This window comes from Coturnix japonica, unplaced genomic scaffold, assembly GCF_001577835.2.
Source record: "Coturnix japonica isolate 7356 unplaced genomic scaffold, Coturnix japonica 2.1 chrUnrandom603, whole genome shotgun sequence".
In the NCBI taxonomy this organism is placed as follows: domain Eukaryota; kingdom Metazoa; phylum Chordata; class Aves; order Galliformes; family Phasianidae; genus Coturnix; species Coturnix japonica.
In genome coordinates, this window is record NW_015439976.1 from 1,767 (window position 1) to 11,122 (window position 9,356).

Consider the following 9,356-nt stretch of genomic DNA (forward strand, 5'->3'; position numbering starts at 1 on the left):
GATAAGCTCCTCGCCGACCTCTGAAGCCCCCGCCCCCTCCGCCTAGACACCTTCGACCCAATCAAAATCCCTCTCTCCCCGCCCTCCCATAGCGCCCGCCCCAACCAAGCCGCCCCCCCGCCCCCCTCTCGCAGATCCCTCACCCAATCAAAACCCTTGCCCGTCCTCCAAGGCCCCACCCCTATCTAAGCCCCCGCCCCCTTCTAAACACGGTTAGGCCCGCGCCAAGTCCTCAGGTGGGGATCGCCGGCCTACGGCCGCGCGCAGGCGCCGCGCCTTCCACAACAACTCGTGGCGCCGCTGCCCCAAGCCGCCCCGCCCCCCTCCAGGCCCCTCAAGCCCAATCAAATTCCCTTCGCCTGTCCCCAAGCCCCACCGCCAAGCCCCGCCCCCCCAGCTGTCACTCACGGTGCACGTGACCGATTTGGCCGTTCCCGCCTCCACGAATCCCACGCGGAAGTCGTGATCTCCCCCATAATCCTCAGTGGCCGGAACCACGGGGGAGGGGGCGGCTCGGGGGGGAGGGGCAGCGATCTCATTGGTCGATAGGGGGAAAACGGGATCCAATGGGCTCAGAGCCTGCTGGGGGGGGGGGAACAAAGGGGGCGTTCCTATTGGTCCGTTGTCTCGTTGGTGGGGTCCTATTGGTCCACCATCCCATTGGTGGGTTCCCATTGGTCCCCAATCCCATTGGTGGGTTCCTATTGGTCAGCCATCCCATTGGTGGGTTTCTATTGGTCAGCCATCCCATGGGTAGGTTCCCATTGGTCAGCCATCCCATTGGTGGGTTTCTATTGGTCAGCCATCCCATTGGTCCCCCACGCCATTGGTAGGTTCCCATTGGGGAGCGTATTCCATTGGTGGGTTCCCATTGGTCGCCCATCTCACTTGTTTGCCATCCCATTGGCCCTCCATCCCATTGGTGGGTTCCCATTGGTCTTCCATCCCATTGGTGGGTTCCCATTGGTGGGTTCCCATTGGCCCTCCATCCCATTGGTCCCTTATCCCATTGGTCCCCCATCCCACTGCTGGGGTCCCATTGGTCACCCATCTCACTTGCCTGCCATCCTATTGGTCCGCTATCCCACTGGTAGGTTCCCATTGGTGGGTTCCCATTGGTAGGTTCCCATTGGTGGGTTCCCATTGGTCCCCCATCCCATTGGGTCCCCCATCCCATTGCTGGCTTCCCATTGGTCCCCCATCCCATAGGTGGCTTCCCATTGGTCCCCATATATTCCCCCCCCCCCAATTAAAACTTACCCAGCTCGCCTGATCCTCATAGAGGGGCAGCGAGTTCATGTCAGAGGGGAGCCTGAATCGATGGGGGGGGGCACAACAATATAGACCCCCCCATATAGACCCCATATAGACCCCCCCCATATAAAAAACCCCTATGACCCCCCCACCCCCCCAATATTAGACCCCATATAGACCCCCCATATAGACCCCCCCATAATAGACGACCCCCATAGACCCCCATATAGACCCCCCCATATAGACCCCCCCTATATAGACCCCATATAGACCCCCCTATATTAGACCCCCCCCAATATAGACCCTACCCCAATATTAGACCCCCCCCCGATTATACCCATATAGACCCCCCCATATAGACCCACCCCATATAGACCCCATATAGACCCACCATATAGACCCACCCCGCATTTATAGACCCACCCCATATAGACCCACTCCCCATATAGAACCCCCCACCCCCATTAATCCTTTATAGAACACCCCCCCATATAGGACCCCCATATGACCCCCACTGTATTAGACCCCCCCCTATATAGGACCCCCTTATAGTACCCACCCCCCATATAGACTCCCCCTATATAGACCCCTACTCCATATAGACCCCCCATTATAGACCCCCCCATATATGAACCCCCCTATAAATAGACCCCCCATATAGACCCCCTATATAGACCCTCCCCATTTGGACCCCCCCTATATAGACCCACCCAATAGGACAACCCCCCCCATTAAGACCCACACCTATAAAGACCCAAACCATATAGAACCCCCCCTATATCGACCCCCCCCCATATTAACCCCCCCCCACATAGACACCCCATATAGATCCCTAAGACCCCCTATAGCCAAACCCCAGTATTAAGACCCCACCCCAATTTATCCCTATTTTTTCTTTTTAGTTATAACACCATAAAATAGACCCCACACCAAATATAGCCCCACCTATATAGCCCCTATATAGACCCCCCATATATTTAGACCCCCCCATATAGGACCCACCCCCATCTAGACCCACCTATATAGACCCCCTATTAAGACACACCTCCCCTATATCACGACCATACCCCCCTATATCGAGACCCCCCATATAGACCCTACTCCATATAGACCCATATAGACCCCTATATAGAACCCACCCCCATATAGACCCCCCCATTATAGACCCACCCCCCTAGAGACCCTAACTCCATAAAGACCCCCCCCATTATAGACCCCCCTTGATTAGACCCCCAGTATATTAGACCCCCTTATACTAGACCCACCACATATTAGACCCCCCCCATATAGACCCCCCCTATATAGAACCCCTATATAGACCCCCCCTATATAGAACCCCCCATATAAGACCAGTCCCCCATGCCCATTTGACCCCCCCCCTATTTTAAATAGAACCCCCCCACCCAATTATAGACCCCAACACCCACAACCCACCCCCCCCCCCACAATATAGACCCCCAACCCAATCCCTGGCCCCCCCCACCCCCATATTAGACCCCAACCCAAATATCGAGACCCCCCCCAATTAGACCCCCCCACCCAATTAGCCCCCCCCATATAAACGCCCCATCCACCCCCCCCCCTCAATATTTAGACCCCCCACACCCATATAGCCCCCAACATAGACCCCCCCCATTCCAATATAGACCCCCCCCAATCCCTGCCCCCCATTCCCATATTATAGCCCCCCCCCCCAATTTATAACCCCCCTCATTATAACTCCCCCACCCCATATAGCCACTACATAGAACCCCCCCACCCCAATATAACACCCACACGAACCCAATATGGACCCCACCATCCCTGCCCCCCCACCTATATAACCCCCCCATCCTATTAGCTCCCCCCCAATTTAAACCCCCCATCACCACCCACCCCCTCAACTATAGACCTCTCCCACAATTATAACCCCCCCCATCCCACCCCCACCTCAATATAGACCCCCCCAATACAGACCCCCCCCTCCCATAAACAGCCCCCCATCCCCACCCCCCCCTCAATATTAGACCCCCCCAACCAATTATAGCCCCCCAAACCCATATAGGCCCCCCCATTCTCGAACCCCCCCGCATTATGAACCCCCCCCCCATTTATAACCCCCCCACCTCCCATATAGACCCCCCATCGAACCTCACCACCCCACCAGTGTAGCCCCCCACCCATTATAACCTCCCATCCCACCTCCCCCTTTCAATATTAGGACCCCCCCAACACCCCAGTGTAGTCACCCCCCATCAATACCCCCCACCCCGGAATATAGACGCCGCCCCCCCCAATTAAAATCTCCCCCTCACATGCTCCACAGTCCAGGAATTCCCTCCGTCTGGGCTCCAGCAGCGGCTCCATTTTCCTCCACCAATCTTGGGGCTTGATTTTGGGGGGGGGCACCCGGCCCTTATAAAATAAATTGGGGGGGGGGTCGGAATTAATAAGGGGGCGGGGGTCATATATTAAATGGGGTGCCCTATAAAATAAATGGGGGGGGGTCAGAATTAATGACGGGGGGCGGTTCTAATAAATGGGGGGGTCACAATTTGCAATGGTCGCTGAAGGTGCCTATAAAATAAATTCGGGGGAAGGTCAGATTAATGTGGGGGGGTCAGAATTAATGGGGGGGGGTCAGGAATTAATGGGGGGTTAATTAAATGGGCGGGGGGTCAGAAATCAATGGGGGGTGCGCCCTATAAAATAAATGGGGGGGGGGTCAGAATTAATGGGGGGGTCACAATTAATGGGGGTTTGCCCATAAATAAATGGGGGGGGGGGTTCAGAATTAATGGGGGGGGGCGGTTAATAAATTAGGGGGGGTGTAAAAATCTGGGGGAAGGGGGCACAATGTTAATGGGGGTGGGGGCGGGCAATCAATGGGGGGGGGCTTTCCAAGGGGGTGGGGGCACAATATGTATGGGGGGAGGGCACTCATAAAGGGGGGAGCCGGCAATAAATAGGGGGCCTACACAAAGGGGGGGGGGCCGGATCCACAATTAGGGGGGGCACGAGTCAATGGGGGGGGGCCAAATAAATCAGGGGGGGGGCACAAATTTAATGGGGGGTAATAAATGCGGGGAGGTCACATATTAATGGGGGGATACACAATTACATGGGGGGGGCTAATAAATGGGGAGGGGGCCAATAAATGGGGGGGGGCCTAACCATAGGGGGGGCACAAATGAATGGGGGGGGGGCACAACATCACACAGTGCCCCCCCCATACAGACCCCCCCCATATAGACCCCCTCCATAATGGACCCCTATGGACCCCCCCATAATGGGACCCCTCCATAATGGAACCTATGGACCCCCCATAATGGACCCCCTCCATAATGGAACCCTTATGGACCCCCCCCATAATGGACCCCTCCCATAATGGACCCCCCCCATAATGGACCCCCCCATAATAGAACCCTATGGACCCCCCCCATAATAGACCCCCCCATAATGGAACCCTATGGACCCCCCATAATGGACCCCCCCCATAATGGAACCCTATGGACCCCCCCCATGATGGACCCCTCCCATAATGGACCCCCCCCATAATGGACCCCCCCAATAATGGAACCCTATGGACCCCCCCCATAATAGACCCCCCCATAATGGAAGCCTAAGGACCCCCCATAATGAGACCCCCCCATAATGGGAGGCCTGAGGGACCCCCCCATAATGAGACCCCCCCTATAATGGACCCCCCCCATAATGGAGCCCTATGGACCCCCCCCATGATGGACCCCCCCATAATGGACCCCTATGGACCCCCCATAATAGACCCCCCCCATAATGGATCCCTATGGACTCGCCCCATAATGGAAGCCTGAGGGACCCCCCATAATGAGACCCCCCCCCATAATGGAGCCTAGGGACCCCCCCATAATGGACCCCCCTATAATGGACCCCCCCCATAATGGAGCCCTATGGACCCCCCCCCATGATGGACCCCCCCATATATAGAACCCTATGGCCCCCCCCCATTAATAGAACCCTATGGACCCCCCCCCCAATTGGAACCCTAATGGACCCCCCCCCATAATGGCCCCCTATGGACCCCCCCCCATATAGAACCCTATGGACCCCCACCCCATATAGCCCTATACACAACCCCATACGCTTCACTTCGCCCCCATACATTCCCCTATTTCACGCCCCCCCCAAACAACCGACACCCCCCCCATTATCGGACTTTCCCCTTTCATCTGGACCCCCCCCACACCCCTTTATCCCCCCCCGACCCCATAAATCCCCTATTAAAAGACCCCCCCCCCCCCCCTATATCCACCTCCGTCCGCCGCCGCTCGCTCCACGCGTTGGGGAATCCCCCAAGCAATACGTCCCAGGTGCACCGCGCCGAGACGCCATCTTGGAACGGAAGCTCCATCGCCATCATGGGTGAGGGCGGCGCCATCTTGGATAAGGGCACCGCGCCGCCATCTTGGATGGGGGCGGCGATCCGCCATCTTGGATGGGGGCGGCGATCCGCCATCTTGGATCCCACAGCTGGGACCCCCCCCCCATACCTGGGACCCCCCACCCTATAGCTGGGACCCCCACCCTAAAAGCTGGGACCCCCCCCTATAGCTGGGACCCCCCCTTATAACTGGGACCCCCCCCTATATCTGGGACCCCCCTATAGCTGGGGACCCCCCCCTATAGCTGGGACCCCCCCCTATAGCTGGGACCCCTCCCCTATAGCTGGTACCCCCCCCCCTATAGCTGGGACCCCCTATAGCTGGGAACCCCCCCCCTATAGCTGGGACCCCCTATAGCTGGGACCCCCCCTATAGCTCGGGACCACCCTATAGCTGGGACCCCCCCTGATGCTGGTGACCCCCCAATAGCTGGGACCCCCCCCCTTATAGGTGGGACCCCCTCATATACCTGGGACCCCCCCTATAACTGGGACCCCCCCCCTATACCTGCGGACCCCCCCTATAGCTGGGACCCCCCCCTATAATCTGGGACCCCCCCTATATCTGGGACCCCCCCCCTATAGCTGGGACCCCCACCCTATAGCTGGGACCCCCCCTATAGCTGGGACCCCCCCCCTATAGCTGGGACCCCCCCCCTATAGCTGGGACCCCCCACCCTATAGCTGGGACCCCCCTATAGCTGGGACCCCCCCCCCCCTATAGCTGGACCCCTCCCTATATCTGGGAACCCCCCCTATAGCTGGGACCCCTCCCTATATCTGGGACCCCCCCTATAGCTGGGACCCCCCCCTATAGCTGGGACCCTCCTATAACTGGGACCCCCCCACTATTAGCTGGGACCCTCCCCCCTAATAGCTGGGACCCCCCCCTATAGCTGGGACCCCCCCTATAGTGGCAACCCCCCCCTTATATATGGGCCCCCCCCCCATAACTTGTGTCCCCCCCCCTACTAGCTGGGACCCCCCCCAATATGTGGGACCCCCCCCCATAGCTGAGACCCCCCACCCTATAGCATGGACCCCCCTAGTCGAGCTGGCGACAACCCCCTATAGCTGGAACCCCCCCTATAGCTGGAACCCCCCCCTATAGCTGGGCCCCCCCCTATAAGCTGGACCCCCCCCTTATAGCTGGGACCCCCCCCCCCTATAGCTGGGACCCCCCCCTATAGCTGGGACCCCCCCCTATATCTTGGACCCCCCCCTATAGCTGGGCCCCCCCCCCCATGTCATTGATGACAATGGATGAAGAGCCATTCATAAAGAGGCAGTCATTGGTGGTCAAGATCTATTCATAAACAGACAGTCAGTAGTGACTGAGATCCATTCATAAACAGGGAGTGATAACTGGGATCCATTCATAAACAGGCAGTGAATGACTGAGATCCATTCATAGACAGGGAGTAAATGGCTGATATCCATTCATAGACAGGACGTCATTGATGACTGAGATCCATTCATAAACAGGACGTCATTGGTGGATGAGATCCATTCATATACAGGCTGTAAATGACTGAGATCCATTCACAAACAGTGAGTGATGGCTGAGATCCATTCATAAACAGGCCGTCATTGGAGGATGGGATCCATTCATAAACAGGGAGTGATGACTGGGATCCATTCATAAACAGGCTGTCATTGGTGGATGGGATTCATTCATAAACAGTGAGTGATGACTGGGATCCATTCATAAACTGGGAGCGATAACTGGGTTCCATTCATAAACAGGCAGGGAATGATTGAGATCCATTCATAAACAGGGAGTGATAACTGAAATCCATTCATAAACAGGCAACGAGTGACTGAGATCCATTCATAGACAGGCAGTGAATGATTGAGATCCATTCATAAACAGGCCGTCATTGATGACTGAGATCCATTCATAAACAGTGAGTGATGACTGGGATCCATTCATAAACAGGCCGTCATTGGTGGATGAGATCCATTCATAGACAGGCACTAAATGACTGAGATCCATTCATAGACAGGGAGTGATAACTGGGTTCCATTCATAGACAGGCAGTAAATGACTGGGATCCATTCATAAACAGGGAGTAAATGATGACTGAGATCCATTCATAAACAGGGAGTAAATGGCTGATATCCATTCATAGACAGGCCATCATTGATGACTGAGATCCATTCATAAACAGTGAGTGATGACTGGGTTCCATTCATAAACTGGCTGTAAATGGCTGGGATCCATTCATAAAGAGGCCATCATTGGTGGATGGGATCCATTCATAAACAGGCTGTCATTGGTGGATGGGATCCATTCATAAACAGGCCGTCATTGGTGCTGGTGTCCCCATTGACCCCATAGACCCCATAGACCCCATAGACCCCAGTGTCCATGGGGTGCTGGTCTCATTGACCCCATTGACCCCATTGACCCCAATGGCCCCAATGTCCCCATTGACCCCATTGATCTCAATGTCCCCATTGACCCCAATGGCCCCATTGAACCCACTGATCCCAATGCCCCCATTGATCCCAATGTCTCCAATGACCCCAATGCCCTAATTGACCTCAATGACCCAATGTCCTCATTGACCCCAATGTCCCCATTGACCCCATTGACCCCATTGACCCCATGGATCTCAGTGTCCCCATTGACCCCATTGACCTCAATGACCCAATGTCCTCATTGACCCCAATGGCCTCATTGACCCCAGTGTCCCCATTGACCCCATTGATCCCATTGACCCCATTGATCCCAATCTCCCCATTGACCCCAATGGCCCCAATGGCCCCATTGACCCCAATGTCCCCATTGACCCCAATGGCCCCAATGACCCCATTGACCCCAATGTCCCCAATGACCCCAATGTCCCCAATCTCCCCATTGATCCCAATGATCCCATCAACCCCATTGACCCCAATGTCCTCATTGACCTCAGTGTCCCCATTGACCCCATTGATCCCGCCTTGCCCATTGCACCACCAATGTCATCCATTGACCCCCATTGACCCAATGTCCCCATCTGCCCCATTGACCCCATTGTCCTCATTAACCTCAATGTCTCCATTGACCCCAATGTTCCTCATTGGTCCAATGTTCCATTGATCTCAGTGTCCTCAGTTGACCCCAATGTTCCCATTGACCCCATTGACCTCAATGACCCAATGTCTCATTGACCCCAATGGCCCCATTGACCCAATGTCCTCAATCTCCCCATTGATCCCAATGACCCCAACAACCCCATTGACCCCGGATGTCCCCCATGACCCCATTGATCTCAGTGTCCTTATTGACTTCAATGTCCCCAACTGACCCCATTTACCCCATGACCCCATTGATCCCATTGTTTCCCAACACCCCAATCTCCCTAATGTCCCCATTGACCCCATTGATCTCAGTGTCCCATTGACCCCATTGACCCCAATGTCCCCATTGCCCCCATTGACCCCATTGACCCCAATGTCTCCATGACCCCATTGAGCCCCAATGTCCCCATGCCCCCATTGCCCCATTGTCCTCATTAACCTCAATGTCCCCCACTGTCCTCAATCTCCCCATTGATCCAATGACCCCAATGTCCCCATGACCCCATTGACCCCAATGCCCCCATTGACCCCAGTTGACCTCAATGTCCCATTGACCCCATGGCATCTCAGTGTCCCCATTGCATCCAATTCCCCATTGATCCCAATGTCCCCACCCCCAAATCCCATTGGCCCATTG

The 9,356-nt window shown here is 55.8% G+C and overlaps 2 long non-coding RNA genes across 3 annotated transcripts in view; both read right to left on the reverse strand.

Annotated features, from left to right (window-relative positions):
* Positions 1–414: 414 nt before the first annotated feature.
* Positions 415–3,599, reverse strand: LOC107307446. The gene is made up of 3 exons (XR_001552408.1): positions 3,549–3,599; positions 1,261–1,312; positions 415–582 (listed from the first exon to the last, which is right to left on the reverse strand). It is a non-coding gene; the product is annotated as an uncharacterized LOC107307446 (long non-coding RNA).
* A 3,334-nt stretch (positions 3,600–6,933) lies between these two features.
* The window catches only part of LOC107307447, a 37,816-nt gene continuing 35,393 nt past the window's right edge, over positions 6,934–9,356 (reverse strand). The window contains exon 6 of one of the 2 annotated variants that reach the window (XR_004305814.1): positions 6,934–7,638. This is a non-coding gene — a long non-coding RNA (uncharacterized LOC107307447). Of the gene's footprint in view, positions 7,924–9,356 lie in introns of both variants that reach the window. The other variant, XR_001552409.1, reaches the window with a different exon arrangement.